The sequence below is a fragment of the Macaca thibetana genome, chromosome 4 (assembly GCF_024542745.1).
Source record: "Macaca thibetana thibetana isolate TM-01 chromosome 4, ASM2454274v1, whole genome shotgun sequence".
Classification (NCBI taxonomy): domain Eukaryota; kingdom Metazoa; phylum Chordata; class Mammalia; order Primates; family Cercopithecidae; genus Macaca; species Macaca thibetana.
In genome coordinates this window covers 72741576-72757474 of record NC_065581.1, presented here as the reverse complement: position 1 = coordinate 72757474, position 15899 = coordinate 72741576, and the positions used below count along the sequence as shown (strand labels likewise).

The 15899-nt window shown below is 36.4% G+C and overlaps 3 protein-coding genes across 9 annotated transcripts in view; all 3 read left to right on the top strand.

Annotated features, from left to right (window-relative positions):
• Window positions 1-15899, top strand: part of COL12A1 (collagen type XII alpha 1 chain) — a 1021934-nt gene that overhangs the window by 595339 nt on the left and 410696 nt on the right. The window lies entirely within an intron of this gene.
• The window catches only part of LOC126952142 (cytochrome c oxidase subunit 7A2, mitochondrial), a 1153643-nt gene that overhangs the window by 887602 nt on the left and 250142 nt on the right, over window positions 1-15899 (top strand). The window lies entirely within an intron of this gene.
• Window positions 10003-15899, top strand: part of FILIP1 (filamin A interacting protein 1) — a 200570-nt gene continuing 194673 nt past the window's right edge. For 2 of the 4 annotated variants that reach the window (XM_050786489.1, XM_050786485.1), the window contains exon 1: window positions 10003-10524. The gene's annotated coding sequence lies outside the window, so the exon portion shown is untranslated. The remainder of the gene's footprint in view (window positions 10525-15899) is intronic. The other 2 variants (XM_050786487.1, XM_050786488.1) reach the window with 1 other exon arrangement.

Below are 15899 nucleotides of genomic sequence, written 5' to 3'. Positions count from 1 at the left end.
TACTCAGGAGGCTGTGGCAGGAGAATAGCTTGAACCTGGGAGGCAGAGGTTGCAGTGAGATGAGATCTTGCCACTGCATTCCAGTCTGGATGACAGAGTAGACTCCATCACACTTACAATAAATAAATAAATACAATAAAATATGTTTTGTAAAAAAGGTATTTTATGTTAGAAATGAAGCTTATAACAAGGAACCCTTTTTAGGTAATGAAAATATTTTTAGGCAATGAAAATAATTTTAGATAGTGGAAATTGACTGGGGTGAACCCAACCACACCATTGCCTTTCCTTTCTCTCATGGAACATTCTCGTTCTTAGAGCAGTGGCTCCCAATCATCACAGTGGTGGTGCTGGTGGAGGGTGCAGAGTGGCAGTGGAGTGTGTAGATTAAACACCATTATTCCCACTTGACAGTTTAGGAAATAGGCTCAGAGGGATTAAATCATTTTTAAAAAATTGTCTTGCTAGTTGGGGTCAGAACAAAGTCTCCTTTTTCCCAGACCTCATTCTATCGTAACACATGTTCAGATAGTGATGTCATGTTCTAGCTATTGCTAAGGAAGTGCAAAAAGTGTTTCTCTGTCCTCTATCACTTAATGTCAACAGCAGAAAAATGACTGAAACTTTCCCTCAGGTAAGCCCTAAAGGAGAAAATATCTCCTCCTTGCATCATGCAGAATTTCCAGGCAGACCCAAACACAATCGATGGCTCAAAGGGAAAATGTCATGGGAGAAAACTACAGAGGCAAATGCAATGATATAGTGTTATGGCAAGTTAAGACATTCTTAAGGATAAAAGAGCAGAAAAACCCATATACAGCATGGAAAGCAAAGCAACCATAATTCATTTTGAAGAATCACAACATGACCTTTTTTCTTTATTCTGTGAGTGAATATTAAGAGGAATTTAGTTAAGGAAATTGAATGCCAGACCCACACCAGACATAATTCAACTATGTCATTTGCTTAATAATTACATTATCCTGAGGCAGACTCATTGAAATCCCGAGTAGTAACAGGAAAGGCAAGTCATACCAAGCATGAATCTTCAAGCCTCCACCTCAGAAACATGTTGGAAAACTACCCCAATAGCAAATAATTTTAAATTATCTTATTTTCCTATTATAAAAACAAAATGTCAATATGAAAACTTTAGAGAACATACAGAAAGATAACCATTGTAATTATTATGTGCAAATATTTCAGATACACACATATATACATATATGTATGTGTGTATGTATTTCTATAGAAATGTGGGGAGGGCATTTCTATGTATCTATTTCTATTTTCATATCTGTTTCTATAACTATATTATCTACATAATCTTTAAGTGGGATAATGCAACAATGTATTTAATGCTGTTTTATTACCTGCTGTTTTCATTTTACTTTCAGTGAGTTTTTTTTCCAATTCATTAACTAAATTTAATATTTTCTGCAATATTATTAAATTTTATTAGAGACGGGGTCTTGCTCTGCCACCCAGGCTGGAGTACAGTGGCACAATCATAGCTCACTGCAGCCTCGAACTTCTGGGTTTAAGCCATCCTCCCACTTCAGCTGGGACTACAAGTGTGAGTCACTGCACTGACTGTAAAGCTGTTTTTAAGGGCTAAAGATTCAACAAGGAACTTGTAATTATCTTATAGAGGTCAGTTTTGTTTTTTAAAAAATTACTGCTTTGTAGTTTTCATTGACTTTTTAATTGTCTCACTCTAATGACTCTAATTTCCACATTTATTGTATATTATACTTATTTAACATAAAGCTTCTAAATGAACGTTCTCCATCATTTCACCATATAGTTGACTTAGCTCATAGTTCTCAAGGTAGGTGACTGAAAGGAAACTTTGAGGCACAAAGTTTTCAGATATTTTGTCATTTCAAAAACACTTTCTTGTCCCTTCCACCTCTTCCAGGAGGTGATTTATTACTTCATTTTCAGATGAAAAAGTGAAGAACGCAAATATTAAGGATACAAGGGCCCACTCAGCTGTAAGATGGGTACCAAATTCAAGTGTTTCTGAACATTTCTTGCCCTGAATTTTTCATCCTGAATGTTCGAACTTTGTGATGACATTTCCTGTTATTTACTAACTGTTGGCCTACAGCTTTTGCTGTCTGGATGCCTTACTTTCTTGATATTTTTTACCTTTAATTATCAGATAAGGCAAAAAAAAAAATGCTGTTAGTTTTGTTAATAAAAACAAGAATGAAGCCTCTTTTCCGGTGGTTTTAAAACTAATTGCTTCAGGTTGGCATTTCTAGTTTCTCTACTTTATTTTTTTCTTAAAATTGTTTTTCTTTTTTTAAAAATAATCACCTTCTTTGAGAATAAACTTTTTTATATTCATTTTTTTAAATCTCGGTTGCTAATAGTGTATATTAATAGTATAAATTCAATTATCTTTTTTTTTTTTGAGATAGAGTCTTGCTTTGTGGCCCAGACTGGAGTGCAGTGGAGCAATCTCGGCTCACTGCAATCTCTGCCTCTCAGGTTCGAGCAATTCTCTTGCCTCAGCCTCCTGAGTAGCTGGAATTACAGGTGCACGCCACCACGCCCAGCTAATTTTTGTATTTTCAATAGAGACAGGGTTTTGCCATGTTGGCCAGGCTGGTCTCAAACTCCTGACCTCAGGTGATCCTCCCCACTCGGCCTCCCAAAGTACTGGGATTGTAGGCATGAACCAGTGCCCCTAGCCCTCAATTATCTTCTTAATTATCTTATGACACCAATGGAATTCCATGTGACTTCTATGTAAAGACTCAGATAGTCATAATATTAATTATATAAATAATAACTATCATTCAGTGAGTGTCTATTTATATGCCAAACAGTAAGCATTAAAGACATTTAATTATGCGGTGGCTCAAGCCTGTAATCCCAGCACTTTGGGAGGCCGAGACGGGCGGATCACGAGGTCAGGAGATCGAGACCATCCTGGCTGACACGGTGAAACCCCGTCTCTACTAAAAAATACAAAAAACTAGCCGGGCGAGGTGGCGGGCGCCTGTAGTCCCAGCTACTCAGGAGGCTGAGGCAGGAGAATGGCGTGAACCCGGGAGGCGGAGCTTGCAGAGAGCTGAGATCCGGCCACTGCACTCCAGCCTGGGCGACACAGCGAGACTCCGTCTCAAAAAAAAAAAAAAAAAAAAAGAAAAGAAAAAAAACAAAGAAAAGTTAAAACCTGTATGAAAATAGAAAGAGTGTGCAGTATAATGATTACCTGTTTCCCAGCTTTAACAGCAGTCATGTGATGGTCAATTCTGTTTCATTATACCCTCACCCAGTTCTCTACCTCTCCCTACGCTGGATTTCTTTTTCTTTTTTCTTTTTTTCTCTCTCTTTTTTTTTGTTTTTGTTTTTGTTTTTGTTTTTTGAGACTGAGTCTTCCTCTGTTGCCCAGGTGGGAGTGATCTCGCCTCCCATGGATTCAAGCAATTCTCCCACCTCAGCCTCCAAGTAGCTGGGACTACAGGCGTGCACCACCACACCCAGCTAATTTTTGTATTTTTAGTTGAGACGGCATTTCACCATGTTGGCCATGTTGGCCAGGCCAAGGCAGGTTGCCCACCTTGGCCTCCCAAAATGCTGGGATTACAGGCACGAGCCACCTGTAATCCCTCCCAGCTAACACTGGATTGTTTTGAAGCAAATTTCAGACATCACATTATCTGTAAATATTTCAGAAGGTAAGGACTTATAGGCATGATATATTTTAAATTATGTTTAATTGAAAAAATTTCACTAAATTATAACATACACAAATCATAAGTATATAGCTTGATTAATTTTCAAAATTGAACACACTGGTGTCACTAGCAAGGAACTAAACATTACCAATGCCATAGACTCTTTGCTCATGTCCACTTCGAGTCATATTCCCATCTCCTAAGGGCAACTACTATCCTGACTTCCAACACCATAGATTAGCTTTGTCACTTTTTGAACTTGAAATGTATGGAATCATACAGTGTACTTTTTGAGTCTGGTTTCTTTCACTTAACATTTTGTTTGAGAGATTTATTTACACAGCTGTGTAGTTGTAGATTGTTCATTCTCAATGCTACTGTATGACTATACCACAATTTATCTGTTCAATTGTAGAAAGCATTTAGAGTGTTTCTAGTGTTTGGATATTGTGAATAGTCGTTTTTTCCATTTTAGCAGTTTTAATTGAAAGTTTTATATAAAATTACTTTATTCCTACATCTTCTCTATTGTTTCTTCCTTATATATCCCCCTTTCCCCGCTACTTGAGAAGATTGGCTTTCCCTTCAAGGGTCTTTTTTGTGGTCTTCGTCTAGTGTTAGCCCAGTGACAACCACCTTGCTGGAGTAAATGCCCACATGGACAGTGGTGCTATTAGCCTTTTCCTGCTGCACCTATTCAATGCAGATGACATAGTTTTTCCTGTGAACCTGGACTACTTTGCCAATTTGCTGACCTTTATAGTGTTCTTGCACAATCTGAACTTCATCATCCTTTCACATAGGCATGCATCTAACATTGTACTTCAGATCCAGCTCTTCGAAAAGAGAAGACATAATCTTCCTGCAAATGTGGGAAGGTGCATTGAAATGCTTCTTACAGTTCTGTTTCAGTCAGAAGTCCCAAAGGGACTGGACTTCATTTTGGCTGCTTCTGCTTCAGTGATGGCTGCAAAAGGGAAGAACTGAATAGTCTTAAATTCTTTTATTAATCTTATAGAAGAGGGAAAGGTGGCTTAAGAGAGATTAAGTGATTCGCTAAGCTCACACAGGTAATAAATAAGGGAGTCTGGACTTAAACTAGCTTTACCCTACTCCAGAATCAGATATCTTAATGTCTGTATTTTTAAGAAAGCCCATTTTTCAGTTAACTATATATATATGTGTGTGTGTGTGTGTGTATAGTGTGTACATACAAACCTATATACTTTGTGGAGAAAATGCATTATTCTGTGTGGTTCTATGCCCAATCACTGGCTTTCTGATTCTGTATCTGTTTCTTAGAGAATAAATGTCCCAATCTCTTATAAGAAATTGTTAAAAGTCATCCTTTACAACTAAGAATTGAGTATTGAGCAAGAGTAGGTCGTGACTCTGGCACAGGAAAGGAAGCAGGAAATAGTCTCAGGAGAAGGTTATCTGACCCTATTGAAAAGTAGGATGCTTGTGATCTGTAAGTGTCTGTAGAATATGGTCCTGAAATAACTTTAAGGATTAGACATGTTCTAGTAGGCTTGTCCTCCAGAGGTTGGCTTATGGGGTGTCAAAAAAACAACAACTTTTAGGATTAAGTTCTAATAACCCACTTTCAAGCACACGTGCAGAGAAGTGGGAATTTTAATGTCTAATACATGCATATAAGTGCTTAATTTATGGCAAAAGCAAAAATATTATCTTATTAGTTTATTTAAAACCTAGTTTTTCTCTTTCCTGAAGCAGTTGGAAAAATAAATAATTTAATATTTTATGAATTTTGTGGGTGTGACAGTACTTATTAATTGTCAGGACAAGTATTTATTTTATTACAAATATATGTATATATTATTATAACAGTGCTAGTGCTGTTTCTTTTAAGGTTTTATAAAATCTAAATAGAAGAATAGCTAGATTAATTGAAAATGCAAGTATCTTCAAATTGTGAAAGCTGATTATATCAAGTGTAATATAATATTATGTTGATGCCAAATAACTTACTAATGTATGATTTCCCCTACATTGTTTTTCATTTTTTCTTGTTGTTGGTTACATCTTTGAGAACACATAGCTCCAAAACATTTTTAAATTGTTTATCAAATCATAGACCAAAAGTATATTTTTAGAATGTAATTTTAGAATTTCATTAAGCATTAAACTCATTCATCATAAAACATCATGCATTGCTTGTTTTAGAAACAATACTGAACAGCTCATATCCTTTGCTTAAAAATAGACTTTTTCTTAAAGCAATTATTTTCTTTTCAGTCCAATTTTTTCTTTTCTGGTATTCAACAGGACTTCAGTTCCAATGAATTTTTATTTTACTATGCTAATCATGAAATTATCCCATCTTTTTTTCTATCTCCTCCAAAACTGTTGGATTTTAAATGTATTTGTTGATCAGAAGTATATATATTCAGGGCTAGTGAAGTTCATATGCCTTAACCCTCAGTGATTGATAAGAACCGGCTACTGTGACTATTGTATGTAAGAGGCAGTTAAGTAGTTAAGAACACAAATTTTTGGAACCAGATTTACTAGTTCAAATTCTGGTCCTGCTATTTACCAACTAACATGTGACCTTGGCCAACTTATTAACATCTCTGTGCTTCAATGTTTTTGCTTGTAAAATGTGGGATAATAATAATACCTACCTCATAAAGTTATTGTGAGAATTAATTGGGTTAATATATGTTAAGCCCTTAGAATTCTGTGTCTGGCTAATAGTAAATGTTACATAGATATTTTAATTATTATCCTGAGATCTATTACTTTTCTTTGAAATTTTAACAAATTCACTTTTGGGGACCAAGGAGGGCAGATCACTTGAGGCCAGGAGTTCAAGACCAGCCTGGCCAACATGGTTGAAACCCCGCCTCAGTCAAAAATACCAAAAAAAAAAAAAAAAAAATTAGCCGGGCTTGGTGGCGCATGCCTGTGGTCCCAGCTACTCAGGAGGCTGAGGCAAGAGAATTGCTTGAACCTGGGAGGTGAAGGTTTCAGTGAACCGAGATCACACCATTGCACTCCAACCTGGGCGACAGAGTGAGTGAAACTCTGTCTCAAACAACAACAACAATAAAAAATTAACAAATTCAAAATAATTAATTCACAATAAAATAATTTCCTTCTACAAATTTTTTATAGGTATCTAATGATGACCCAACTCTGTCCAGAGAGCCTGGAAGCATTTTCTGTATGCTCTATAGTTTTCTTTATCTTTTCTTTAATCTTTTATATGTTCATTTGCTCATTCAGTCTTTCTTATTTATTGAACACTTACTGTGGTGCTTACGTAGCCGGAAAAAAACAAACTGAAAAATTCTCTGGTACCGGTGAGCTTATATTCATCATCTCAGAGTCAGGCAATAAATGTTAACAGAGCATGTTACTACCCCCACCCACTACCCCCAAACATTATTAAAGTAAACGTTGTTTTGAAGCAAATGTCTATTTTTCTCTTCACTGGTATATTAAAGAACTTAATTAACTTATTAAATAACTTAACTTACTTTTGCTTTTAAAAATCACTGTGCTTATTTCAATGAACAAGGCGGGAAAATTTGGTTTTAGAAATGGGTGTAGAGATAATGGGTCAATGCTCTTATTTAATTTATTTGCCTTTCCCTCCCACCCCTGATAGCATTAGTCTATCTTCTTATTAAAAACTTTCATCATGACGCATCCTTGAAGTTGGGATATTCAGCTTTACTTGTAAATGGATCAGAGGTTCTCAGAATGCTCACACTTAGGGCTGTGGGAAAGGATGCAGCTGAACAGTAATATATTAACAATATGTGTTGAAACAGCAGTTCCTTGTTGACTGTATACAAAACACAAATTTCTAATAGTTCTTAGCTGCACCACTTCCTCTGCAGATTATGTCGGAAATGCTTTAGTCTGAATAATCATTCCCGGGGGGAAAAGCCTTCAAAATAAATTTACTTTATCGCCTGTGTGTGTGTGAGTGTGTGTGTTAGAGAGAGAGAGAGAAAGTCTGATTATTGTAGAATACCGAGTCAGTCATGTACATATGCCTAGTATAATTAAAGAACATAATTTGATGATAGCAATTATATGAATATCTAATTATATGAATTATTCTGTATGCTGTGGCTTGTGACCACGTTGTTTAAAAATAAACTAATAGCAACAATAGACAGCTAATCCAAAGGTTAAGGAAAACCATGGTGAGGGAATAGGTATTCATTAGACAAAACAAAACTGAAAACTTTAATTATCTGGATAGTTACGGAAGAAATAAATCTATCATCCTTTTTTGGCCATAAGGGCAAAGGGGGTTTTTCCCCTCAGTTATCTCGACATTTGGCTACCACTCTTCTTTGATTCATTTTGGTCTGAAGATATCTGTAAAGTAAACTCTTAGTAGGGGTCAAATAATATATCCCCAGAGTTATTTTTAGTGGATTTTAACCTGGGGCTGTTGCATTTGGTGTGTGTGAGGGGAAGTGTATATATTTTCAAACAGTAATTTATCCACATCCCACCCTGACCCCCCACTTTTTTTGGAGACAGGGTCATGTTGCCCAGGCTGGAGTGCAGTGGCACAATCATGGCTCACGGCACCCATGACCTCCTGGTCCCAAGCCATCATCTCACTTCAGCTCCCCAAGTAGCTGGGACTACAGGCATGTGCTACCATGGTCGGCTAATTTTTTGTAGAGACAGGGTTTTGCTGTGTTGCCTAGGCTGGCCTTGAACTCCTGTCCTCAAGTGATCCTTCCACTTCAGCCTCCCAAAGTGCTGGTGTTAGCCACTGTGCCCGGCCCCTTTGTAATTTTTTAAAAGTTCTGATGATTCTGAATTATCTCATACTTCACTTATATACTTTCTACCTCTATTAGAACCCACTTTTGGGGACTGTGAATAGATTAAGTTTCTAAAAGATCCATTAGCTCAAGAAGAGTCAGTCAATTTCACATGAAAGCTCTTTCATCTTAATAGAAGGACTTTTTTTTTTTTTTTTTAAATCAAGGTTGGCTGAGACTCAGAAAGACTGAGTCTGAACAAATGCAATTTTACACGTGTATGGTAGTAAGTACATTAAGGGGGCAGGTTGCATGCTGTCAGTGTGCTATTTGGAGTGAGAAGAACTGAGATGTTTTCGAATGGCTTGAGCAGGTGAGGGTCATTTCTTTAAAAAGAAGGACATGCACACACTCCTGATTGAAGTGGCAAACTTTCTCAGAGACATAGGGTTACCCAGCACGTAAGCTACTTACTGCAAGTATGCAACTCTTAAAATATTACATCCACACCTTTACATATGTCTTTGGTTCATCTTCAGTTTGCATGTCAAAAAGAGGGTATCTTTAATCTGACAAATTGATCTCAGGAAGAGGGTCAACCTTTATAACGGTATTGGTGAGATTTTTGTCAGGGCCATATTCTAGTTTGTTAATCAATAATGTTTCTCTCTCTCTCTCTCCCTCTGTCTCTCTGTGTGTGTGTGTGTGTGTGTGTGTGTGTGTGTATGTGTGTGGTGTGTGTGCCTCCCTTCCTATTTTACCTGTGGCCAAAAGGACCTCCCTCAGTTTCCCTTAGTGTTAATTTCACATATGTAATTAGTAAAACAGTCCCCAAAACTAGTTAAACAATTTTTAGAAAGTTTCAGTCTCAGCAGATTCATACCATTTTATTATGTAGGATGAAGCACATAAAGTATCTTGAGACATTCTTCATGTTGTGGAGACTTGAGGGTTAATGATGAGGCAAGCCTATTAACAACCAGAGGTATCTCATGTCCTGGATTTCCTGGAGTGTTTACCGTGTGTTACTTTGAATGAATGACCTGAGTGAGGATGCTAAGATTTTCCGTCTTAACGTTACTCCTTTCAAAATCATAATGTTATAGACATTCCTTTATGGTAATTTTATTTTAATAACATTCAGGTACATAGCTGGACAAAAGTCTGATATGTCTAGGTAAGTGATCTAGCTATAAATGAAACACACCGGTGTCAAACGCTGTTTGGAAGTGATCTCGTATTCATTTTCACAACCAACAGATGTGATACACTTTTTTGAAACCTCCCTTTATGCAGAAGAAGTGATATACTTTTAAACAGCACTTTTTATTTCAGAACATTTATCTGAGAGAGCCTAATTGAGAAGAATATTGCATTAGTAAATTGCTCTGCCCAAGACAACAGCTGCTCTGTTTCTCTTCACGTTTTAAAACCTAAGTCCCAAATCTCAGTCTGTAGTTAAGAGCTTCAAACAATAATTACCTCTGTGAAATAAGCAGAAGTCCTTAAAAGGGTCTGTCGGTTTTCCCGCAATCTTTTACAGGGTGAGCAGCGCTATATCCACTGATAACCCAGCTGCTTAGGAACTGAGTAAAGCCGGCTCCAAACTTCTCAGCTGTTGACAGGCTTGACTTGCTGAGAACACCAGTTAAATATAGCACCCGCGAGCTCAGCTCCTCAACATAGTCATTGCTCTGACAGTGTTGTGAAGGGAGCAGAAGAGGAGAAACCTAATCTCAGAACCCAACAACACCTAGCAACAGTTGAAAAAACTTTTAAACAAAAGTCTGGGTGGGAGATATACAACAACTTCCAATTTCTGCTGATCGGGATTTCAGGGAGAAGAAGCTGCTTTCCCCCCTCTCTACTCTGTTTCCTGCATGACTTCAGCTATTGGCTAGTTCTGGGAAAGAAAGTGGGAAAAGCTTTTTCCTCTGTATTCTTTTGAGCTGGATAGTTTTTAAGAACTCGAATCTGTCTTGGGCTGTGAGACAAGCCACTGGGTTCTTCAAAGGATAAACTGCCTCCATAGAGGACATACCTTTGGTTAAAGGAGCTGCCGTCAGGTAAGACCAAAATAAATAACTACTTGCTCTCTTAAGAAATATCTGTTTCCACAAGAAGAGAGTTCTCTTCCATTCTGTTTTGTCTGTTTCCTTTGATTCTTCCTGTTCTACGATGTGATAGCACATTTAGAAATTATAACCATTGTGAATTATTTTTAAAAAGTCGAAAACATCATCTTTTCCTCAAAATCATACCGATTCCTTTTTAAACACATAATTTTATCGTGTTTTAGTAGACATCAAAATATTTCTGCCAAGTTAATGCTCTTTGGCAGGTAACAGAAATATGACAAAAAACATTTCACATCTCCTTTCACAATTGGGATGGCTAAGCAATGAAAAGGATATCTGCCCTAGAAGTAAAATAACTTTCATTTACTGAAACTAGCAAACCAGCTTGTGTGGTAAATGAGAGGAAAGTCCCGCATGGTGTTTGTATTGCTGTACTTTTTAAACCTGCTGTTGTATGTGTCTCCTTTTGCCTAATTCTCTGATTACACTGGTACACCTTGTGCTGGTTCTGACCTCTTTACACTAGAGTCACCCCGAAGGCTTCTGACTGGGCATAAAATATGCCTGGTATTAAATCACTACTCTTGAAGTTGTTGACTATAACTACTCAAGATAATGATATTTGTGTATTTAAAAAAAATAAATTAATGTTTGTGTTTAGATATAACAGATTCTGTTTTTAAAAACTTAATTAGAAAACATTTTCTCTTAAGTTGCATGTATGTGTGTATGAATGTGTTTACTATAGTGTGAAGGAAATCCTCCTTTCACGTGATGACATCTTGTCTCCCCTTCCATGAGTTGCCATGCAATTTTATCAGAATGCTTAGAGTAACCAATTTCATGTTGAATATGACAACTTATGGCTGTACATTGTTGACATAGTTAGTATTGACATCTGGTGGTTTGTAATTGGGCTAGATTTGCGTAAAAATATTTTTCCTCTAAATGAACATGATGATTTGAATAATTTTTCTAGTCTAAGGATAATATCAAAGAATTTATTGAAGCACATTTTAATTGGAATTTTTAAAGTCTATTCTATCAATGTAAAGAAAGTACCCAAGACCAGTTTTGAACATACTATTTGTTGACAAATAAGAATGTATCAGCCTTTTCAGAAAATGATCCTCTTTTAAGAAAAGCTAATTAAAGCTTATATAGCATATACTCAGGAAAATGAAACAGGGCACCCATTTCAGTATGTATTATGTTTTATAATTCTGATTACTTGTTTATACAGTAAATAAGTGAATCACATATGATACAAATATGTACAAATAATAGTGCAAAAGGCACTCTGGTAAGTTTACTATTAGAGAATGAAACTCCTGGTGCTTTAGTAGAGATGAAATATCTTTGTCTCAAAGGAGTTTGAAAAGTCAGAACTAAATGCTTTACATTGTTCTTGTTTTTATGCTAAGAAGGGTCACGTTGTTGGCTTAAAAATGTATGTGTAAGGCCAAAATCTACCATTGATTCTAGGCATGTAATTTCTTTTGGAGTCAGTGGGACAGTGTGGCGATAACTGAGTGCAGCATTTGGCCCTGTGTGAAAGTCGTGTTTGCTCATGAAGTGAATTTTTCAGTATCATTAATTGTCTTCATTGTCGTACATTTATTCTTGAGAATCAAGAGCAACTCAGCTCAGGCTAAACCACACGGTTTCCTCCACTACATGAACAATCAGGCTCTCCACGACAATGCAGATCTGTTCTCCTATTCACTCAAGTTCATAGTTCTGTGACATTTTGGAACTGTCCCTTTCCCCTTTACCAGGAAAGTTGTTAGATTCCATTGCCATGTCTTCCACCACACTAATGCCTGTTCTCTTCATGCTAGTTTGGGTTGTAACAATGCTGTTCCTTCCTACCCCTTGTTGCCATCCAAATCATCTTGCCCATGACCACGAGATTGGTTTTACTAAAGCATTGCTATGTTTGTCTATCTACTCTTCAGTTATCTTCTGGGCCTTCTAGTAGCTGCCAAACACCTAGGCTGGGTATTTTGAAAACCTTCCATCATCTGGCACCTACTTAACTTTTCCAGTCTCACTACTATGACTCAACAACAAGGTCCCTCTGCTTCAGGTATTTCAGATTATGGGCCATTCTCCAAACACATACTCAGCGAACATTTCAATACCCCAGCTTTGCCCCAGCTTTTATTCTCCCCGCCTGGAAGACATTTACTCTCTGGTCCTGTAGAAACTTTGCCTACTCTTTAAGACCCAGATCAGAGTCTTCCACTTTCACAATGATATTCTGGACCATACATTTTAGAAGTGATTCTTTCTAAGTTTAGACAGCTTGGTGCTCTGTTAGAATTAGGGTACTTTTAAGTAGGGCTTGCCTCTTTATATTCAGAACAATTTTATGACGTCTATTAGGTGCAAGGCAGTATCCTAAGCATCACTTGGCTTTGGAGCTTTTCAGCTGCAGGCATGTTGCGGATGTTCCATTCACATTTGTGGCTCTGATATCTGATGATAAGAGAAAGTATGGATAAGTATAGAATCAAGAAAAGCAACTGTAAGTTAATAACTTTTTACTTCAGAAATTTCTCAAGGAAAGTCTTCATAGTTTTACCATGCACAGAAAAATTACAAACACTTTTAACTACACTCATGTACTTGATTGTGGAAATGATGTTGTATCTCTCAGGAATAAAATAGAAAGGGGAAATATGACAGGACTGTGTATGTATATATGCATGCATGCACACACACACACACACACACACACATATCCTGTGTATCTACCTAGACCTCTAAATACTGTAACTTATATACTTTTTTTTTTTTTTTTTTTTTTTGAGACTGAGTCTGGCTCTGTCGCCCAGGCTGGAGTGCAGTGGCTGGATCTCAGCTCACTGCAAGCTCCGCCTCCCGGGTTTACGCCATTCTCCTGCCTCAGCCTCCCGAGTAGCTGGGACCACAGGCGCCCGCCACCTCGCCCGGCTAGTTTTTTGTATTTTTTAGTAGAGACGGGGTTTCACCGTGTTAGCCAGGATGGTCTCGATCTCCTGACCTTGTGATCCGCCCTTCTCAGCCTCCCAAAGTGCTGGGATTACAGGCTTGAGCCACCGCGCCCGGCTTGTAACTTATATACTTTTGTTATCTTTTGGTGCCAGGTTCTACTTACAGTTACTTTTGGTACAATTCATTTAAATCATGGCTCCTGTTTGTGGATCGTGAATTAGAATCTGGCTTTGAACAAGAAAACATTTAAATGCGTTATGATCCTTTTTCTGTTCTTTTTCTCTTGATATTTTGAAAAAGAGACGTTTTTCAGTGTTATCTTTAATTTCTCGTGAAAACTGTAACCTTATTGGGTGAGATAAAGCAGGAATCATACTTTCGAAGCAATTTGTTCTGTATCCACCAAAATAAAAACATTCTCTTAGTATTTATATTTTAAGATGGGCAAAGTGGTGAAATTTACTCTTTTAAATGGATATTCAGTAAGAAACCCTATGGAATTTTCCAATGAAATTTGTGAAATATTTAATATGTTCATTAAGCACCGGTTTCCTTGTGGTTATAATTTTTATTTATTGTTTAGAAGTGAAACTTTGGGGTTTACACAGTCTAAATAATGCTACCTGTGTTTTCCTTTTTTGGCAGAAGAGCATTTTTTCATAAAACATATTCCTTAAGATATAAGATTTACACAGTTTGTTTAATCCACATTTTCATTCATTTGTCTAATCTTCCTTCTTTAAACTTGTGGGTTTTAGAAAGGTAGCACTAGGAGAAATGAGGGGGCAAGCTCATGTTGAGATTTATCTCAACAGAAAGGTTTAAGAGAAAAAAGATTAGTTAACAATTTATTAGAAAAATGACATCTAAAAGTTTGCAGTATAAAATTGTTTTTACATTGTTTTTAATACATATAACAATAAATAGAAAAAAAGATAAGCTAATAAAAATACATTTTGTTTCTTTAAATCTGAGTTGAGGATATAACCAGAATATGTTCATGGAAGAGGAGTCAGAAAAGGTTAGTACTTGAGTAAGTCAGTCAGATAGCCTGGATTCAGATTTCAGCTCAAGGTGACCTTAGGCAAATTAATCTCTGTGTCTCAGTTTCTTCATCTGTAAAATGAGGATAATAATGCTATTTCCTTATAAAGTTTTTTTGAACATTAAATGACTTATAAAATCTGTAGTTTATAATTTATTCTTTAATAAATTTAAGCTAGTATGGCTTTATTACACCTTAAATGTAGTTATTTGTTTACTTTAATCTTTGTTGCATACAAAATTCTTGGATGCAGATAGTTTGTGATCTCAACTTCATAGATTATAGGAAAGGTAGGAGAATGTATTATTTAAGTTTGGAATCCTGCTTGGGACATACTTTGCTGCTGGGTACTCTAAGCAGACTCAATTTGAACAGCAGCCAATAATTTAATATGGAATTTATGTTTCAAACTCTCTCTTATCACTCAGCAGTCTGTTGTCTTATAGAACCATTACTAAAAAGGCTAAGAAATCACCCACAGCACAGACTGTTCTATGGTTTCTATATTTGCACTTGGAGATAAAGTGTGTTTATACATAGTGCTTGGGTGTCTGTTTTACAGCCAACTACACTGGGTAATGTACAGCAACGAAGACTTCCTCCTCCATGCAAGAACACATTATTAAATTTATCATTCTTTATTTCTTTCCTTAGATGATTTGTTTTGTTTTACTAACCTAGTAACAGATAAAAATGAAAAGACCAAAAAAGGTCATCTTAAGCTAACTTTAACTTTACTAAATGGAAATGAATTCTTGCTATTCATTGCCCTTAATCCTATTCATTCTTCTTAAATATGAAAAGAAATATACATTCCAAGACAAACAAAAAGTGTTATCTCGGAAGATGTGTGTGTATGTGTATTCTGCTTAATATTCTGTATACTTAAAAATATATAAAGCACCCTTATAAGCAGGAAAGTTTCTTAGCAGCTTTAGTGGCAATAAACCTTATGCAGGACATACATGGTTTAAATCTGTCAATTTTACTTTATTTTTCCCAATTGAAAGGATAAGTCTCTAAAAGATGAGGCAAAACAAATTTTAAAATTGTCATTCTCTAATGAAAACTTTGTGTGGAGAGAAAGAAACAAAGGAAGGTAGGAAGGAAAAGTACAATAAAGAAAGAAAAGAAGGAAATAATTTTTCCTGGCTTTGCAGAATGAATACATCATAGTGGTACCAGGGCAAAAATAGAGGAACTTCAGGAAAGTATATTGGATTATGTTTTTCTTTTTTCTTAAATGGTCAGTCTATGCTTTAGCTAATGAGAGAAGGGAAAAGGCAGCAGGCAGAATATAGCTTTCCCTGGTAGAAGCTAAGGCAGTTTAATTTCAAAG